Below are 21307 nucleotides of genomic sequence, written 5' to 3' on the forward strand. Positions count from 1 at the left end.
GGGTACAGAATGACATTATCAGGAGGCAGTGCCTCAGAAGAAGTGGGTCACCAGCAGTTGGGGATATGCCTTGGAAAGCTACACTTTGTTCCCAGCCTCTTCTCTATTTTTTCTGTCTGCTTTGAACACATCTGCTTTAGCAATGGAACCATCTGGCCATAGACCAAAACCTCTGAAGTACAGCCAAGATAGGTCTGCCCTCCTGTCTGTAGTTTATGTCAAGATCCTTTCATAGTGATGACAAGTCCGATTAGAACTCTTGCATACCTACTGTGTAAGTTACCCCAGGAGCTTTCATAACTTCCTGGGATGCCTCTGTTCATAGCATGGAGCCTGAGCTGTGGTTATCAGGCTAGCATTGATGTCTTCCTTAAGGATGCGAGATCCAAGGATGCACAGACGAAGCTATGTAGTCATCCTTGCATGGAGCCTGCAGCTGGCGAAGTCTATGGATTGGATTATGCTTGAATCCTGTTCCTGCACTGCGAAGATTCTGTGTGTTCCACTGGCCTTGTCCTTGCTGTAATTTTACCAGCTCTCTGGACATCCTACCTGCTCCATCCTCTCTGACCCCTGATTGCAGCATCAGCATCATCTGACCCTTTGTGTCTGTGTGAGTTACTTTTCTTATCGCCACAACAAAATACCCCATAGAAACAACTTCAGGGTGGATGGTGTTTGTTCACAGCCTCAGAGAGATTTAGTCTACCATTTCAAGGAAGGCATGGTGGCACTCATGGGGATGCTTATACGTGGGAGTCTGTGGTGGCAAGGGTTCACATGGCACTGATTAGGTAGCAGAGAAAGCAGGCCAGAGCCCTAACTTGGCATCACATCTTCAAAGTCTTTTCCTCTACTAACCTGCTTCTGCCAAAGAGGCCCTCTTTCCTGGAGGGCACAGAACAGGCAGCATAGTGTCACAATCTGGAGGCTGAAGACATGAGCCTGGGGTGGGGGGACATTTCAGATTCGGTCTGTAAGGGTGTCTTTAAACTCAGGCTTTTCAAAGGTTCTGCTCTCTGTTTGTGGTGGTCAGGTCCTCCCTGGCCCCAACCCTATCTCATGGCCTGGCCACTGTAACTCATTCCCTTTAGAAATCCTAATTCTGAAAAGCCAGATTCTTAATTGTTTTGCTAGACATTCTTGAACCAGTGACCCCCTTGGTCTGGTTAACTGGGACTAGGCTGCTGGAGCCACAGGGTACACACTATGGCCCAGGCATGAGAGGGCCTGGTTGGTAGAGAATCTCGGGAGGAGGAGGGAGTGGCCCATGTCTCTAGCCACAGCCGTCCCTTAGCACATGGTCTTGGGCTATTCTCCATGCTCCTTGATCCTGGGCTACTTGATGAGAGTAGGGCCCATGTGTCATTTGTGTCTTGATCTTCGGTGCCTGACCCATGTGGCCTGAAACCTGGGACGTGGATTCCTGTGGGGTGGGGGCAGGTTCTCAAATCATCTCCTTAGTTACCGCTTCAGACTGAAGAGTCCCATGTTGATGGCATGAGGTTCACTGCTGGTCTGCAAAGCTCAGGCCTGAGAAGTTTCTACAAGTGTTTGGTGGTACCTGTTGCTCAGGAAATCTCTCAGGGTGGACATTGCAAAGTGTTCCTAGGTCTCTCAGCTTTTGCCTTGGGGACAGAAACCACTGGTCTCCAGCCCTGGCTCTCACAAGATGCCACATTTCTTGGAGGCCCAGTCCCTCTGCCCTGGCAGCATTCCCCAGGGGCAATCTACACACAGGGAAGAAAGTGTACCTGTTGTTCTCACCAGCACTGATCCTGTCCTCCTGCCCTATGACCCCAGCCAGCACATGGGAAGGGGGTGGGGGATCTCTCCACCACACATGCATCTGCTTTTGGGCAGCACTTGGTGAGGTGGACCTGTCATGGTTGTCTCCTTGCTGCTTTTCCTTTGAGTCTTCAACATCTGAAATTGGTGGTTCCTGTGAAGGGCGGAGGGTTTTTTATAGTCTCCTCTGAGGGTGTTGGATGGAGAGGGGTTGGCATGGCACTGTGGAAAGGATCAGAACACTCAGGATTTGAACCTGGGCTCTTGAAGGCTCAGGCAGGCCCCAGCTTTCTTCCCCTAAGAGTGCCTATCTGGAGGAGTCCCAGAGGTAGACTGGGAACCACCCTGTACACTCAGGGTTTGGAGGTCAGTAAATTAGTATAGCCTTTCTCTTAGGACAAAGGGAAGGCTCCTCTCTGAGTCTCTGCAACTACAAGGTGACCTCACTCTGATTTGGATGTGTTCTACTGCAGGGTTCTGGCTGGGAGATACAGGCATTCTGGGTCCGAGGGCGGATCCTGGCCTCTGCTGGGTCAGGTGACTCCTACAAAAAAGAAGGGAGCCTCAGTAAGGCTGAAGCATGCTGGCAGGTACAAAATGAGACCACTGGGGGGTGGCACTGCAGAAACAACGGGAGCATACAGGAAAGCTATGAAGTCCGTAGGTATCGGGAGTGGGGTAGTGGGGAGTGGTGCAGAAGGAGTCAAGGCAGCAGCGAGTGCCCTGCCCTGTGGGTGGATGGGGGCTGTAGCACCATGGTGGAACTTCTCTTATTCTGTAGGAGCAGAAAGCTGGAGTGTGCAAGGTTAGGGGAGAGATTACCATGACCCAGGACCGGAGAACAGAGAGTTAGAGCATCTCCACAACAGTGGGAAGCAAGGGTGCAAAGAAGACAAGGAAACTTGTCGTGGCTCTGTGAGCAGAGATGGGGCACAGGTGGTCAGCTGAAAGAAAGCCCACACATTGGGTCTGGTGAGTGTGTGTGTGTGTGTGTGTGTATAGCCCTGACAGGACCAGGTGCTGAGAGGCCTTGCCTGTGGGCTGGAGGCAGTCTGGTTTCTCTCTGTCCTGCCACTGGGGCTGAGCAGATGAGCAGAGTCCCATGGGGTGGCCTTGTGGTCTGGCATGGGGTCACTCTGACAGGTCTTTCATGGCTGTACCATATTAGCTGGTTAATCTTAAGGAGCAGTTCTTTCCCTTCCTGGGCCTGGCTAACCCAGCCTCCTGCCAGTGACTTTGAAATGGTCCAGTTCAATGGAAGAAGAAAAAGAGGAAGAAGCCATGGGTGGACTGAGTCGCATCTCACAGTCTGTATCTCTCGGATGTTGTCCAGCTAGCTTCTAGGCCTGCTCTAACCCAGTTCACCCATCCTCCACAAGGACCCACACACCATATTGTGCCATTGGAGGTGCCCAGTGGCCTTGAGGTGGCTGCTCCCACTCCCTATCAGCTGTTGACATACAAGTGCCCCAGTAAGGAAAATATTTTCATTCTTGTATAAGAGCATTCTCAGGCTGCTTAATCATATTTTTCCTTTGTCTTTAAAAACAAGCTCCTGTGCGGTTTCCTGTCTTCTTGCTGTTCTAAGGCCGCTCTAGAACTGAGCCATGCTCGTTGGTGCTTGGCTTTTCTCTGTGTCGCTGCCCTTGGCTTCCTTAGATGGGACAATGGCTAAGCCCATTCATGTGTCTCAACCCACACTTGACACTGCACGGACAGAGGCCACCTGCCATCCTCACTTTTACTCTAGGACAGAGGTTTTACTTTATTTTGCAAGAGAAAATGATATCCAGAGAATTGAGACCTGCCCAAGGCTACATAGCTTTGGGAAACCTAGGGCCTGAAGTGGAAATCCAAGCTAATAGGTTCTCCAAAGTGGTTTGCAATACACTAATAAAACATATCCTGTTCCTATTGCTGATACCAACATGCTGTGATGACTTCAGTCAGTCCTTTGGAACCCCTCTGGGTATGACAGCTGGTTGTAAGTAGGACTTGAAATAATAGATTGTTGACTGATTGTCTAAGCCTTTGGCCAGTTCTTTGAATGGCATGCTACATGCAGAGCATAATTGTCCTTTCTGCTGCACTGGGCTCTGATGGGGCTCAGAAGAGACATGCTTGCTACTGGGCCTTGAGCACACACTGCGAAGTTCAATGCTAACACATAAGAGGAAACAGAGACGATGTTTGCTAGAGTACTGGGGGATCACATAGATACATGGGAAGAAGAGATTCTTCATAGAGAGGAGGAGGAAGAGAAGGGGGAAGAGGAGGAAGAAGAAAAAGGAGGAGGGGCAAGAGGAAGAGGAAGAGGAGGAAGGGGAGGAGGAGGAAGAGGAGGAGGAGGAAGAGGAAGAGGTGGAGGAGGAAGAGGAGGAGGAGGAAGAGGAGGAGGAGGTGGAAGAGGAAGAGGTGGAGGAGGAGGAGGAAGAGGAGGAGAAGGAGGAAGAGGAGGGGGAGGAGGAAGAGGAAGAAGAGGATGCACATGTGCTTGCTGTGTGACCTGATGAATTCGCTCCAAGGTCCTTTGAGGAAGCTACCTTGCTGGGCCCTGTTGGACAGGTGAAGATTCAGCTGAGGTATCTGAAGTGCAGAGCTGTAGGCGGAGACTCTGAATGTGATCACAGGTTTTCATATGAGGAAAGCTGAGCCTCTCCTCTTCTGTGACCTTCCATTCTTCTTATCAATGCCTAGAGGGGGCTCTGTGGGACACAGCACCCAGGGAAGCTCAGCTTCTGGTCCATGAAGGGGGACATCACAGACTCCTGAGTGGAGGGGGCCTGTGGTGGGCTTCTCTGTAGCCAGAGTATGATTTTAAGCTCAATTCTACCCAGAGAGAAACACAGGCCCAGCCCAGAGCTGCTCTTAGGCACACTGTGGTCCAGAATTCTCCCTTGTCTGGCCTTGGAGTCTCCATTGCTAAAGTGTGGGATCTGGCTGCACTGCCTGAGTCCTTGGCTCTGCTTCTCTGACGTCCACATTCCTCGAGCATGTGCCTGGTCCCACATCCTGACAGGCTCTCCAAAGCGTGGGCCTGGCCTCTCTTCATACTCTTGGTGGAGTGAGTACTCCTGCCTGTGACCGAGCCCTCTAAATGTGGTTGCTGGCACGTGTGGAGACGGGTGTCCTGTGGAGGGAGAGCAGGGCAGGACAGAATAGGACTGGATTTCCTGTATAAAGCTGCCCCCGGGCTGGAGAGACCCACACTGCTCTTGGAGAGGATCCAGGTTCAATTCCTAGTACCCATGTTGGGCAGCTCATACTGCTCTAGCTGTAGCTCCAGGTCTAAAGGATCAGGTGGTGTTTTTTTGTCCTTTTGAGCACCTATGGTGTGCATGCACACACGTGTTCACACACACACACACACACACACACACATACACATGTACATACACACACATTTTTTAAATTAAAAATAAATCTTTAAAAGAAGCTCCTCCCAGCAGCTTCCTGTCACTGGCCAGTGCCACTTTTAGGCTCTGCCCTGCACTTAGGGGCTTCCTCTGCCTCTGGGCTTTTGGGTTTGACATGGCTAATGACTGGCACTGACTAGGTGAGAAGAGTCGATGGTAAAGTGTGTGAACTCTCTCCTCGGCCCTGCCCCTGTATTCTCAAGGTCTTCTGAGTATGAAGCCAGGACCAGGGCCTTGCCTGGCAAGATTGGCATGGGAGCTGGTGGCTTCCTCCCACGGTCTATGGTAGAGCTAGGCGAGCTTCTTCAGCCTGTGTCAGAAGCTGTATTATAATTACAGATGAAATTCTCCTCCTCAAAGGTTGGGTGAGGCCTGCCATGGAAATGGCCTGGTGATCTGCCAAGCTCTGCCAGCGGCAGTGACTGGCAGGGTTCTAGAGGGTTGCTTTCCTGTGGGCACTGACAGCTTCATGGAATTAATCAATGACAGGAAAAAACTTCATTTCCCCCAACTTTGGGTCTGTTGCATTATGAATACTAAGGTTAACTGAGTGGCTAGTGAAAGGGTGTAAAGAACACTGCACTTAGCTGCTGGGGACCCTAGGATACTCTGATGGCTGAGACAGCCTCAGTCCTTTTCCTGTGGAGCCTTCAGAGGACTAAGAACAGCCATATAATGCATAAACAAATGTAATCATATCTGCACACTGCGAAAAGCTCCTTAAAGGAATATTACACTTCCTATGAGAGTTACCCCAATTCAGCTTCAGGACCCAAATCAACCAGGGGTTGGATTTGGGGGAGAAAGAAGCAGAGCCTGACAAGATGTCAGGGCTTGCGACAGCCCATCTAGGCCAGGGTCTCCATCCTGAGCTCTACTAGAGTGTGACCATGAGTGGCTCACGCTGGGATGCCACACCGTTGGCACCTGGTTCAGGTATGTAAGCTCCAGGGGTAAATGCCCAGATTGCTAATGCTATTGCTGACAGATTCCCCACTCCAAATACAGCACATTAGTACCCCACCCTCACCCCACACCACCCTGGCTGTCTCAGGCCTCCAGACAGTGCTTTCCAGGCTGGTCTGCCTGTGACCTGCCCAGTAGATGCCCTTGGTGCCTCCCAGGAAGAACAGGTCATCCTCTCCACCCCAGGGGTTTGCTAAGCACTTGCAGTCTGGCTTGAGTTGCTGTCTTAGATTGCCAGGGTCCACTCCAAGGTCAGCACAGCCTCGTTCAGGCTCGAATGCGGATCTTTTAGACAACAAATCATTTTCTGCAAAAGTGTGTATTCTCCCGTGTCTTCGTGCTTAGCTGGGTCACTGGCTGGCTTCAGGCTTCCCTCGTAGCCTTTAGGGTCAGCCTTCCTGACTCTGCCTTTACCCTCCCCTGACCTCTGAATCCAGGCTCAGCAGGCACAGCCTATGGCCACATCTCTGACAGGATCTTCTAGAAACTTCCTTCTTAAAAATCCTTTAAGATACCTGTGGGTGGTTCTGCTCTAGATGGTGAACACTGGCCTCCCAAACCTCTGCTAGTCATTTTGTCTGACTGGGAAAGAGCTTGAGATTTGAAGATGGGTCTGGGTTCTAGTCTGCCTCAACTCATTAGCCTTGGCAAGCCAGGGCATTACTGTAGCAAATACCTGAGACAATCAACTTGTAAGTTAGAGAGAAGAAGCAGTATGGGGTGTTTTCCCAGTATCACCTTGAAGGTCACAACCAGAAAACTGGCTAATACTTGAACTTAAAAGCTTTTAGAAGACACAGAAGATCCAAACTATGCGTTACAGTGGCCATTTAAGTATTCCTCCTCAGAGGGGCTCCTTTTGTAGTGAATGGAGCTGAGTTACCAGGTAGAGCCAGACTGTCTGGGCAGTGGGGGATCTGGGTTTTTTTTTTCCCTTCCCATTTTGTACCTAAAAGGGCAGGAGTCTTTGCAGGGGTTTTTTGTTGATCTAGTATCCCATCACTTCCCCAGGCCTGGGGCTTGTGCTGGGACCTTGCCTTTATCCATCACTCCATACAGTATGGTCTTGCAGTGCTAAGCAGGCTCCCCTGGGAAGCAGCTTGTGAGGTGGCCTGGAGTAGCTCTCTGGTGCCCCTCTTTGCTGAAAGGGCAGGATTTAGAGCTGGTCAGGGGAAGGACACTACCGATATTCACATATGTGCTCGATGACTCTGGATGAGGGACATTGTTGCACTCAGAGGAAGTCTGGAGACCTGGAAGAGCCCAGAGACTGGGGCTGCTTTAGGGACACTACAGACGAGAACCTTTTACATATCCATCACTCAGGATAAAAGGAAAGCTTGGCCTATCATTGGTTTAATGTCAGTGGGTCTAAGCCAACTGATATGCACTCTTTCTTTTTAAAATTGGAGTGTGTGTTCATGTATGTACATATGGATGTGTTTGTGTGTGTGTGTGTATGTATGGCATGCATGTGGAAGTCAGAGGACAACCTGGAGTGTTAGTCCTCACTGCTCACCTTGTTTGAAGCAGGGTCTCTTTCTTGTTTGCAGCTGCATATGTCAGGCTAGTCACCCATGAGCTCCCATGGATACTCTTTTCTCTGCCCCCATCTCTCTATAGGAACATGGGATTTACATACATGAGCTACTGTGCCCAGCCTCATGTGGGTTCTTGGGATCTGAACTCATATCATGATATGTGGGTCTTCTTCCCAGCTCCCCCTTCATATGCCCTAATGCAGTGATGCTCCTTGGCTTTCTAGTTCAGTAGAAAGATATTCTCCAAGTGGAGGGAAGGTAGGGGTCCGGGCTGAAGTCTGCGGTTCAACCAGCCCAGTATCTGGGGTCTGTGCTTAAGGTCCCAAGTCGAACTCTGACTCCCATGCTCCAAGGCAGGGAAAACTGAGCCTTGATCTTGGGGATTTATCTATGGGAGAAGGTTGCCACCCAAGACTTTAGGAACTATAATTTCGTGTGGGAGGGGTAGGGAGTAGGGCAGCAGGGCCAGGCAGCATCTTCCATGACTTTAGACACCGTGTAAACCTCAGCGTGAGCCTGAAGATGAGGTGGCTCTGTACTCTTAAGCAGCCCTGCCTGAGTGCTCTCCAGAAGACCTTTAGAGTCAGGACAGCCTGAAAATGAAGCCTTAAGGCTGAAACCCCACACCACCCATGCCTGAGCATAGTGTCTGTCCCCATCTTTATGTTGCAACATGGACTGACACCTGACATAAACACTGTCCCCTTTTCATCTTTTTTTTTTTTTAAAGGACAACTCCAGGCTTGTCTTCCTGGATAGCCCATTTGGGATTTTCAGCCCACCCAAGGTCCCCACCTCCCCAATTCCTCTTGTAATATTCAAGTGATATTTCTTTTAGACCTTGGCTATAGCGCCATGACCAGCGCCCACCGCATCGATATCCAGTGCTGGCTGCAGGTGTGCAGGAAGCTACGGGACCAGAAGCAGAGCCATGGCTGGGTATGTGTCCAGTGACTCTCAGACAGGCCTACACAGCTCAGACTGCAGCACCTGGAGGTGCCAGGCTTTTATTTGACCTGGCCTTTGCCACTCAGCCAGTTGGCACAGGTGAACCGGTAGCAAGCACAGGGTCATCCTTCTTAGTGCCATGAAGAATGAACTATCTCTCTCAATTCTACACCGGAGTTGTTGTGCGTGCCCTGCTCCCAGGGTGACATCAGTGGGGTCAGGTGCCCTTCCCTTGAGATACTAGTCTGATTAAAGGGACAAAGGGGACCTGGGAGATTAATACTCTGGTTTATAAGTCCAGAGTTTCTTGATAGACCTCAAGCAAACATGATAGACTGTGGGGCAAACGCACTACTACTGTCATTTTCTGATAGCATCAGCTGACTTGTTCATTGCCTTGATTTCTTTCCAAAATTATATTATATTATATCATATTATATTATATTATATATACATATATACATATATACACACACATATATATGTGTATATATATATCACTTGTATATATATATACCACTAGTGTATATATATATATATACCACTTGTATATATATATATACCACTTGTATATATATATATATATATATATACCACTTGTGTACATATATATATATACATACATATATATATACCACTTGTATGTGTATGTATGTATGTATGTATGTATATATATATATATATATATATATATATATATATATACCACTTGTACTGGCTGGTTTTGTGTGTCAACTTGACACAGACTGGAGTTATCACAGAGAAGGGAGCTTCAATTGGGGAAGTGCCTCCATGAGATCCAGCTGTGGGGCATTTTCTCACTTAGTGATCAAGGGGTGAGGGCCCCTTGTGGGTGGTACCATCTCTGGGCTGGTAGTCTTGGGTTCTATAAGAAAGCAGGCTGAGCAAACCAGGGGAAGCAAGCCGGTATGTAACATCCCCCATGGCTTCTGCATCAGCTCCTGCTTCCTGACCTGCTTGAGTTCTAGTCCTGACTTCCTTTGGTGATGAACAGCTGTGTGGAAGTGTAAGCAGAATAAACCCTTTCCTCCCCAACTTGCTTCTTGGTCATGATGTTTGTGCAGGAAAAGAAACCCTGACTAAGACACCACTGATTCCAAAATTTTGCTTTAAGCCCAAGTACTAGGGCACTGCATATTCCAGTTCATAAGCCCAATCAATCATCTGTCCTTATGTCCAGGAGGTGCCATTAGCTCCTGGAATGCCTCATCTCAAACCATCTGTTCACCGAGGGTGCTCTGGAGAGCAGGCATTGCCAGCAGACAGTAGAGCACCTCACAGCTTAGGCATGGCTGAGTGCCTGGAATTGATGCCTTCTGTTCCCATGTCTGGCTTACTCCCCACTAGGACAGTAGTTCCCACTGCCACTTGCCTGGGATTTATAAATGTGCCAGGCAAGCAAGGGATCTGGGTCTGGTCCCTGCAGAGCACAGTCCTCTGTCCAGGCCTCACCCTGCAACAACACAGAGGTGACGGGCAAGCCCATGTGAAAAGCCAGCTAGAGTGACTTCACTTTGTCCTTCCTTGGAGCGACTCTAGGGTATTCTTGCTTTCAATACTCATACGCCTCAGGCTAGTTAGAGAGGTATTGTTGAAGGCTTTTGGTAAGGGGGGTGGGGAGGAAGCACATTTTGCGGGACACATGTCTGTCTTGATGACAGTACCCCAGTGGGGTCATTATGGTAAGATTTCAGCTGCAGAGTTGAAGACATTTCACCCTACAGTTTTGCAAAAGGTTTTCAAAATTCCCCCATGGTATGTTTCTAATTTAAGATTGAAAAAAATATTTCTATTGTGCCACATAAGTAACCTAAAACCTAATAAAAGCTCTGAATCAGGGTTGGGCAGAATGGTTTGAATTAAGTTCAGGTAGAGGCAAGGACACGGTATCTATCAGCTGGGGCTGCCAGCTCAAGGGCCAGAAGGTAGGTTCTAACCAGGAGAATAGACTTGCTGAGTCTGGAGAGGAGCCATGACTTCTGTGGATTCCAAGGCTCTTGGCCATGGCCCACAGGACCCTGACACTATTGGCACCTGGCTGTGGAAGGGTCTCCTCTCTTGCTGTTCGTGCCGTCTGGGTTATTCTGCAGTTTTCTCACTGACACTAAGTTGATTTGACTTGGTGGTTATTTATTGATTCCTGTTTCTAGGGGACTTGCCAGCCCTTGCCCAGCTTCTGCAGAGCATCTCTTTGAGAAGCAGATGCCACCAAGACCTCTATTCATGCAATGACCCAGTGAACCTTTGGTAGAACTGTGGTGTGACTGACTCGTCTCATTGTCCAGTGTTTGTTCTGAGACTAGAAAGCCGTATATGTCTAGAGGGTGAGTAGGGAGTTTAGAGCTTGTAGTGAACCAGAGTGAGGAACATGGTGATTGTTGTCAATAATAATAATGCTGCATGTAGCATCTCTACATATCTATCTATCTTTCTATCTATCTATCTATCTATCTATCTATCATTATCTATCTATCATCTATCTATCTGTCTTCTATCAATCATCTATAAATAATCTATTATCTATCATCTATCTACCATCTATCTATTATCTATCTATGTATCTATCATCCATGTATCTATCATCTATGTATCTATCATCTATCTATCATCTCTCTATCATCTATCTCCCATCCTGCCTCTGTTCCTATCTCACACTCACATGCTCTCCCTACCTCACTGGTGTCACATGATTCAATACTTACCTTCTTATCATCCTCCTGTAAGCTGCAGTTTTGAGGAAGATCATCTGATTCAAGAAGGCACATCACAGGCCAAGTTAAGCCAACCAGATCTGTTCTGTTGTGGGGTAGGATACTAGAGTCAGGAACTGAGGGTCAAGTCTAGTGGGGCAGAATGAGCCTCTGACTGAGGGAAAAGAGAAGGGAGGGTGGGGAATGGAGGATGGAGGAGGGAGGGAGGGAGAGAGAGAGGGAGAAAGAGAGAGAGAGAGAGAGAGAGAGAGAGAGAGAGAGAGAGAGAGAGAGAGAGAGAGAACTCATAAGAACAACCAATGGAGAAATGGCAGGCCTGACCTTATTCCTTATCCTGAAATCCCTTCTCTGTATCCTTTCATACACACAAAACAACTACTCAGACCCCCCCTTTTAACCACCTCTGGCTACAATTCAGCATTTTCTTCCCCCATGGCCCTTCTTGGAAGACTAATTACCGGTAAGAGTTCTGATTTTCCTAGAAGTCCAGAAGTGGTCCTGTGTGCTCTGACGGGAGGAGGAGACTGGGTGATACCTCCCCAACCCTCAGCCCAGCCCAGGTCAGCAAGGTTCTCGTCCGTTCTCACTGCTCATCCCCAGTCCATGTGCTCAGCATCATGCAGACATTACATGGCACCTGCCATGGCCACAGCCTTCAGCCTCCAACACTGAAAGGCAGGGCAGAATCCTGGACAGCAGCCCAAGTCCTAGGATTAGTTGAAATGACAGTGTCCCTGGTGGACAGGGTTGGGGCAAGAGTTCCCATTGTGTAGAGAGGGACTTTCAAGATAGATAGCCAATATAAAGGTAGACTTACCCAACCCTCTGTCAGGTGGCCTTCCTGTCTATCCCAAGGCCATGACTTGGGCACTCTTCATGGACAGAGACTCTGAAAGGAGCAGTGTACTTCTCATAATAACCCAGCCATAAAGCCAGCAGGTTCAGAAGTAAGACACTGTAATATTGAGAACAGCTGAGCTCAAATCTGGAGAGAGTCTTGTCTGCATTATTGGAAATGTGGGTCTGTGTTAGAGACAGTGTGCTGAGTTCCAGGGGGCAGGCAGGGGCATGGCTGAAAGGCATAGAGCACGTCTGTGGGGATGCTTAGGAGACAGAGGGTGTGGCCAGAATCAATTAGTGTCCCATGCAGGTGGGACACTATGTGTTTTTTTATCTTTCTAATGAGAAGCAGCCACATCTGTAGTGTCCTATGAGGATCAGCTGGGGAAACCAGAACATAGACCAGCTCTTGGTCCCACTAGATGGCACTGTTGCAGGTCCTTTCATAGAATCTCAACTCTCTCTCTCTCTCTCTCTCTCTCTCTCTCTCTCTCTCTCTCTCTCTCTCTCTCTCTCTGCCATCATATGCTTTGGACAGTCATCTTTTGTTTTTCTCTTTCTTTGGAAATTCTTAGAATAAAAGTTGCTGCTCGTGAGAAAGTTTCAAAGGCTCTTGTGGGCTCTCATTGAATGCTGGGAGTTGAGGAGTAGCCAGGATAGGCCCAGATCTCCTGAAAGCCCAGTAATTGGTGGGAACCTGGCATGTCTCAAAACCAAACCCCAGAGACTAAGAAGCCCCAGTTCCCAGAGGCTGGTGGGTAATATTGGGGAATTTTGAATGAAGCAAGTTTCAGGAGCCTGATGTCCTGACACAGACACATTTTATCTATGTCCACTCCTTTAGGTTGTAGTGGCTTCAGGAGTGCACACTTAAGAGATCATCTGAGCTTGGGCCTGCCTCAGAAGGAGAGTGTGGTTGTTCTTGATGTCTATGAGGGCCTGGATCAAGAATGACCTTCATGATGCAGTCTTCTTCTCTGGGTACTTTTATAAGTACCTCTAACACTCATGTGTTAGAGAATCTTATTATTTAGTACCAGTTTGGAAAGTATTCAACTCACTTACTGATTTTTGTAGGTAGAGACAGAGGCAAACTGAGTTACCAGTGTCTGTCTGCACAAATCTTGCTTCTTGATTCACCCAGCTGTGTGTTCAAACAAGGTTCCAAATAGCAGCCTAACATTCACCCGGTGTTTTGTGGTCGTTTCATGGCGTGGCTGCCAAGAGAAAGCTTCTGGGTTAAGCTCTTCTTTGTGTCTTTGGATATGTCAGGAACATTTTGGCGAGGCAGAAGATGATGAGACCGAATCTTACAATCTCATGAGAGAAGACAGGAAGGGGAGAGCACTGTATATGTGAAAAGGGATAAGGGATAGGTATGCAGAGCAGTGCTAGAGCACTTGCCTAGCATGCACAAGACCCTGGTCTGGAAGTGGATACAAGGCAGGGAAATATACATGACTCCTGTCAAGCAGGCTTATCAGAGATATGATCAAGGAAACCCTTTTGGGTGGTATGAGAGGCTTCCCAGACTATTGCCCCAGGCCAGAGGTTTGTATGGACTATGTTCCATGCCAGACTACATGGAAGCAGCCAACAGAGCCCCACAGAGGGGTGAGTTTGCAGGAGTTAGAGTCTACTCCATCTCCATCCCCAGTTAAGTGGTCTATAAGGCGTATCTTGTCTCTTTACATTGGGCTAATTAGAATTGGCATAAATATGGTTGATATGATTGATAGTCTGTGCAATGAAGAGTTGAATTAAAAGCAAGGATGACCCCATACATAGTGGAAATAGAAGATAACCATGGGCCCTGCTTATTGGTCCTAGTTGCATAACAATGAGGGTATAAATGCGAGTGTGCTCTACAGGCAAGAATATTATTAAATACGGGGGACTGTTCTGTAGGAGCAGCCAGGCTCTGTGCTAGATGCTTCATCTTGTTTGATCTTCCAGACATCCAACAAGAGATACAACTATTCTTATTTTTCTAGCAGAAAAAGCTGTGGCTCAGAAAGCTCAAGGAGATTTCGTGGGACTTCAGATCAGCAAACATGTACTGGTGCAAGGCCCAGAGGAGGCTGCTAGTACTAGCATGGCCCGAGGCTCTTTTTCCTTCCCATGAAGGTTTACAGCTGGTGAAATCGCTGGCTTTGGAATAACTTCTTTCCAGAATATTCTCCAGCCTTCCTCATCAGTAGCCGTGACTTCAGTGAGTTCTTGGTGAACACTCTCCTGTGGGCTCTGGTTACACTCTGGGGCACTGGCTGGCTTCCTACAGGCAGGCAGAGAGTTGTGAAGAGTGGGAAAGAGTTTTCAGCATGGTGCCTGTGCAGAATAGAGAGGCCCTGCCACTTGGCTACCTAACTCAGTAAACTTCCTTTGGTTCGCTAAGGTCATTAAGACAGGGCAAGGCAAACAGGTGATGACTTTGACAAGAGGTTCGCCTGAGCTCTCATGGGGAGGAGTCTAGCATAGCCCATCATACTGAGCCCCAACAGTGGGCTCAACTGATAAAACGTAGGCTGGTTGAGTTTAGAAAAGAGAGATGTGGGCATTATGGACCAGAGGGCTGAAGAGGCCTCAGACAGGAGGGACAGCCTATGCTAATGCTCACTTAAAGGAAAAGGAAGGATGGTGTTGGGGCAGGGAGGGTAAGGGGAGGCAGGGGCAAGAGAGGCAGAGGGCAGATTGGTCTTGGCCTGGGTGTGCACATTGTCTCATCTGTGTTCCCATTTTGTCATCCTCTGACCTCTCAATCTTGGCTGCATGTGCCTAGAAAGCTGTCCCCTTACCCTCTGCCCCCCCCCCACAGGAAACTGTGTGACCTTCTCTTGATGATCTCTGAAGCATCACGTCCACACCTTTCAGCACCCTGGTCAGGTGGGACTGTGCTTACATTTTCCTGTGTCTCACAACTCCTTAGACTCTGAAGTTTAGAGTGATTTTGAGGAAAGCGACTCAGGAGGGGTTTTTTGAGCTAAAAGAGAGAGATCTGCCATGGGAGATTCTAGTGAAGTCCTGTTCTGAGTCACAGCCTTTTGCCCTAGAGGTTAATAGGCTCACTCTGAAGTTGGAGGGCACACAGTAACAAATGAACTTCCACAGTGCAGGGCCAGTGAGTCTGTCTTCCTCTCCAGTGCTTGCACTGTGCCTCCGCCCCACAGAGCTCTGTTATCTAACAGGTAGCATGAGACATAGCACTCTAACACAGAAACCGAGGCTTCAGGGAAACTACCCTTAGCCCCGCAGCTGTGACAGTTTGAGCAGGAATTTAGGGTCCATGTTTGATCCCCTCTCAAAGTCTCCTATCTCCCCAGCGCTCTACTCTGGGGCTTTCTAAGCTTGGTCTGTGGGACTAAGTAAGTCGTCTTGAGAAAGGCCCATCTAGCCCGAGGAGCATATACTGTTTGTCTCTTGCACGACATTCTGTCGGGGTCCCTGGCACAAGAACCTGATAACTTATGTAAACTCTTAGGGCGTGAGTCCTGACGTCAGGGCCCAGCCCCTCCTCTGTTAGTGTTTCCTAATTGGTATTAGCCCAGCAGTTGCTATAGAAATAGACTTTTAATTACATAGTGAATTATTCTCCGAACAGGTCATTGTGTTAAGGCCCAGCCATGTGTGGGGCAGGGAGCCGCTGCAGGGGAGTGCTCAGGATGAGCTGACATGCTTCCCCCACAGCGTGCCTCTGCATTTTTCCGTGGTGACTACAAGATGGATTTTGGGACTTGAGTGGCCTGCAGGGATAACACATGGATATGTGGGCCACAGAGAAACAGCTGCGCCATTTTGCTTCTAGTCAACCAGAGAAAGCGGAGTGCGTAAGAAGCCTTGTTTTGAAATGTGTTTTCAAAATAAAGGCTTTCATAATAACCACGATTGCAGAAACAACTGCTGTTGGGAATAACTTCCTGGAAAGCATAGTCCTCCATGACAGTTGGGATTTAAAAGGCCTGGGTAACTTACAAAACAGGTTTAACCTAATCAAAACTGAGCATTGCTCCACACACAAGTATGCCCACACATCTTCCTCAGGCTGAGGCTTCAGTGTTGGCCTCTGATGCTCTCTGCCCAGGAACTTGAGGCTTCTGCATCAAGGTCTGGGACAGCCTCTGGGGTCATGATAGATTCCAAGTTCTCCTCTCCTTTCAAGTCTGTGATGTAAGCAAGAGTGGCCAAAGATGGCGTCTGCATCATTGCCCTCTGGCCACAACCCACTGGACCAGGTGTGCAGACTAGGTAAAGGTGACATCTACATGCTGGGAGATGCTCCATTGCAGGGTGTTTCTCTGCAGGGTGCGAGGACTCAGGTTGAAGTGGTACCCAAAAGAGATAGATGCCTTCAGGCAGCCAGGGGCAAGGCAGAGGTCAAGAGAGGGTTAGAGGCGATGATGAGCTAGCACAGTGGCAGGGACAATTAGGAGATGGCCGATAGCAAGTACAGGTGGCTGGGAAGGGCTCTGAACCGTTCATCTTCTCACCTGCTGATGGATTCTCTCCAGCTGGGGTCCACTCACATCCTTAGCCGAGGAGGTGAGGCTGCCGGGAATCACAGACAAGCAAGGAGCAGATTGTGCAGTGGGATTCACCGGTGTTGGCCTGGTCTCCTTCCCACCCTCATTGAGATTTTAGGTCTGTCATGGGGAGGGGTCAGAAGGAAGCACAGGGGAGGGTGGAGGCTGGAGGCTGGGGGCTCTTGGCAGCCCCAGGAGACCCGCTTTCCAAAGCAGAGTTTCCCACAGAGGTGGAAGGACACGGTTCTGCTTTGGATTTGGAAAGGGCCTTGCTGCATTTTTCCAATGTTGGTTCAACGAAACTCAAAACTGTTTTTCCTAACCCTCGCTTCTCTTCATTTTTAAGTCACTCTGGATGCGCAGAGAGAGGCGGGCCATGTGCTTTTCATTCCTTCACCCCTGAAATCACCACCCTCTCTCCCCTGAGAAGTCCTGCGTCTCCAAAACCTTTGGAGCCGTTGAAGCCCTTTCACCCCCTCTTTAAACGAGGACTCCTCATGCTGCGGAAAGCAAATGAAGGTGGAGGGTTTCAATCAAGACAAAAAGCATCCCTCCCTGCACACTCCCAGCGCAGTCCAGGGCAACCTGAGCAGCAGCCACACTCACAAGAGGTGAGCCCGTGGAGAAATCAGCGCCTGCGCAGAGACGGCGTGGGCTGCAGAGGAGAGCGCTGGGGTGTCAAGTTGTAAAAATTGTCAGAGGTTGACCTGTGTTCTGTGCCTTGCGGTTCCTCAGCCCTAGGAGTGGGGGCTGGTGTCTCGGGAACTCGCTGCACTCAGCACAGGCCACAGGGGACCTCAGTGTCAACCTGTGTCTTGAGGCAATAATTCCTTTCGGGCAATCTGATAGAAAGGCAGTATGGCAGGGGCACTGGACTGGGACAGCAAAGAGGATGAGCTTTGTACACAACTATTATTTACTTATTCATTCATTCTTTCATTCATTTATTCTGGACCAGCCCTATGACAAATGGGAGAAGAGGATCTTGAGAGAAATAAAAAGGCTGTGCTCCTTGTACAATACAGAGCCCAGGACACCTGAGCTGGAGTCCCAGGTCTGCCATAATCAGCCACGGGGCCATGGGCTAGTTGCCTTTGCTTCTGTAGCCTCCCTATCACCATCTGTGAGGTAGGGATAGCAATAAGGCCTCAGCATTGTGGTATCCGATGACGTACACGTGTGTGTCTGCCTTGATTTAACCTGAATGGCACTCAGCAAACATTCTTCAAATGTCTCCAGGTAGCAAGAATGCTGTGTATATGAAATGACGCCACACCAGTGCCTGATACTTGCTTTAAAACAACAGTAGAGTTAGTGCAGTGGACTTGGGTGTGTCAGAAGCAGGATAGCCCCCTGCTGACAATTGTTAAACTTGAGCGGTGAGGACATGGGATTTTTTTTTTTTGGGGACAATTAATCATTTCTAGTTTTCTTTTGAAAATTTTTATAAGAAGAAACTTTTTCCACAATAAAAGTTACGTATGCATAATAAATATGAATGTGGATGTGTATGACAGTAGATTTATAGCAGAGTGTCACTGCATATGGTGTCTAGGATGCAGGACATAAGCTGGTTCTCTCTCCTTCCTTCCCTTTTGTTTTTTTCTTGAGACAAGTTCCATGTATCCTAGCTGTTGCTATGTATACCTGTCTCGCCTCAGATTCACAGAGATCTGCCTGTCTCTGCATCCGGTTGCTGAGATTAAAGGTGTACATCCAGCACACCAGGCTATATGTTGATTTTAAATGATGGATGAATGAATTTGTGTTTAAAATGTGGTCAGAGCAAGTGATATGGGTCAGGAAAGCACAAAAGGCTCCTTTCTAAGATAAAGGTGAGTAGAAAAACTGAATGGATTTGATGAGCAAAATTAGAGCAGCAGCAGCAGTAGTGGCTTTGGCAGCAGCAGTGGCGGCAGCAGCAGCGGCAGCAGAAGGGATATGTGGCTGTAGCGGATCTGTGGAGGAAAACCATTCTCAGCACAGCCTTGGAAACACTAAGGCATCACAAGAAAAGGATCCCGTTTGTTGGTATAGTTCATACCCTGTCAGCCTTGTGGAGTCATTTATCCAGACAGTTTAGCATAAAGGGTCACAGCAGCAGACGGCAGCAGTGAGACTGTGAGCTTTGAAGGCATACAAGCCTCAATTCAACTTTTAACCCTTCACATAATGGCTGGTGGACATGTGGCCAGTGACTTCCCTGCTCTGCCTCATTTTCTCACCTGCCAGTCTGGGATGCCACTACATAGCTTAACATGTCCTGTGTGAGTTAAATGAGAAAGCCTTTAGTGCCCTGGCAGCAATAATGCACTTGAGAAGAAAAACAAGCTAGGGCCACGGAGTCTGGCCACAGGTCCATAAATCTACACCAGGGCAGCTTTACCTACCCTGTAGGCACAATTGTATTAGTGTATTATCTGTTTGCTTTGGTGTTTGCCTGGTCTGGGACTTTGGAAATGAGGATGCTGGGCAGGTAGAGTCACTGTGAGTAGCCAGGAGGGACTTCTCAGTTGTTAAAAATCAACATGACATCAATTGCGGCTTTCCCCGGTCACACCATTGGTTCGGTAAATTCTGTAAACAGCTCCCACTTCATCAAGTTGAAATCCACTGCCAGCGGTTCATGGCTTGGTTTTTCTGTCAAGACTCCTTTGTAGCAGGGACCATGCTAAGTTCCCCGCAGGCATTTTCTGATCTGCTAGCACGACAGCCACCAAGCTCCCCTGTCACAGCTGAGGAAAGTGACACAGGAAGGACAGAGCAACTTCCCAAGGGCTCCAGAGAAAGCAGGTGGCCAGACCAGCATGGGGACAGATGTGACTGTAAAGCCCACGGGCTCCGTAGTAGGACTCCACTGGCCCCTCTAGCTGATGGTCCTATGTATTTCTTCTGTTTTTTTCTTTGCAGTCTTGGGGATTGGACCCGGGGTCTTATGCATTCTGGGCAAAGGCTATACTATTAAATTTCATCTAAAGTAGTCTTTCATGTTTGTAAAGTATGCGCTGTGTTCAGTAGGGCCAGCATATCTCTTCTCCCAGATTGCAGATCTACTGCTGGGATGGTATCATGAGTTCCAACCAGAACACTTTTTTTTTTGTTGTTCTGTTTGATGATTTTTTTTTCTTTTTTTTTTTTTCACTCTCCGTGTTTGTGTTGTGGTGTGTGGTGTGTGTGTGTGTGTGTTTTCATGTGTGAGAGTGCAGGTGTACACATGTCATGGTGTTTGGAGATCAAAGGCCTTCTTTGGGTGTTTGTCCTTGCCTTCCACATTGCTTGAGACAGGATCTCTTGTTCCTGCCGCGCATTCCAGGCCAAGTGGCCCAAGAAGCACCTGGAGATTCTCCCCCTCTCCTCCATCACAGGAACTCTGGGACTACATATCTGTTACTGCTTCCAGCCTCACATGGATTCTGGAGATCCAAACTCATGTTGTTTGGGAAGCAATTTACCACTGAGATATCACCCCAGCTCTGATTTTTTTTAATGAGATAAGAGTTTTTAAAATGTATATATATATATATATATATATATATATATATATATATATATATATATATATATATATATCTGTCTGTCTGTATACCATGCATGTGCCTTGTGTCCACAGAGGCCAGAAGAGGATATCAGATGCACTGGGTTGTGAAGTGCTATGTGGTGCTGGGAATAGAACCTGGGTCCTCTGGAACAGCATCCAGTCTTCTAACCGCTGAGTCATTTTCCCTGTTCCCTAAACATTGTCTTGTGTGGAACCCAGAATGGCCTTGAATTCACAGCCATCCTTCTTGCCTCAAACTCCTAAGTCCTGGGACTGCTGGTGTGCTCCAGCACACCAATCTTGTCTTAGGCAATCTTGTAGGCGGTGGAGAGGAGGCTGACCAGAGCAGGCTGCAGCCTGGCCGAGCTGTGGTTCTTCCCAGAGTTTGGAGACCGTTAGACATTTGCACTTAAAAGTGCAAAGCTCTGCACATCTTCAGAGGAGAAGTAATGACAAGCAGTCTTTGAACATTTGCAAATTGTATTTTTAGGTCGAAAGGACCTTCCTTTTTAATGTATTAGGGTGTAGGGATGGAAAACATATGCCTTGGATTCTGTCACTGGTGCCCGGAATGATAGTGGTTGAGTTTCACGGTAGTCTGTTAACAGATTTTCAAATAATTTTCCACTAATCCAGCAGTTCTTGCAGCTACTTTGAGGCATCTGGCATTTTGAGAGAGAGAAAAAAACTTGCCCATAGTTAGACATGGTAATGTCCATTAATTGAATTAGTCTAATGTGGATGGAATCATCTCCTAAAAGGGAAAAAAGTGTTGGTGAATCTGGCAATTACATTAGGGATACTCCGCCAACCCGGGTATGATCAGATAGAGGAGCAGGTGTGCCAGCCTGCATGTGTTCTTTTTCAAAGTTCCCACAAGGCTTTGCAGCGTCCAGGATGTGCCGTCATGACTCCAAGCTTCTGGGTGCTTTCCTCTAAGTGACAGCCTCCAGGCCCCACTCCATGTCTTCTTCAGTGCCAGTCATTAAGGCAGTTTCTCTTCTTCGTGTCAGATTTGGCT

The sequence above is a fragment of the Apodemus sylvaticus genome, chromosome 7 (genome assembly GCF_947179515.1).
Source record: "Apodemus sylvaticus chromosome 7, mApoSyl1.1, whole genome shotgun sequence".
NCBI classification, from domain to species: domain Eukaryota; kingdom Metazoa; phylum Chordata; class Mammalia; order Rodentia; family Muridae; genus Apodemus; species Apodemus sylvaticus.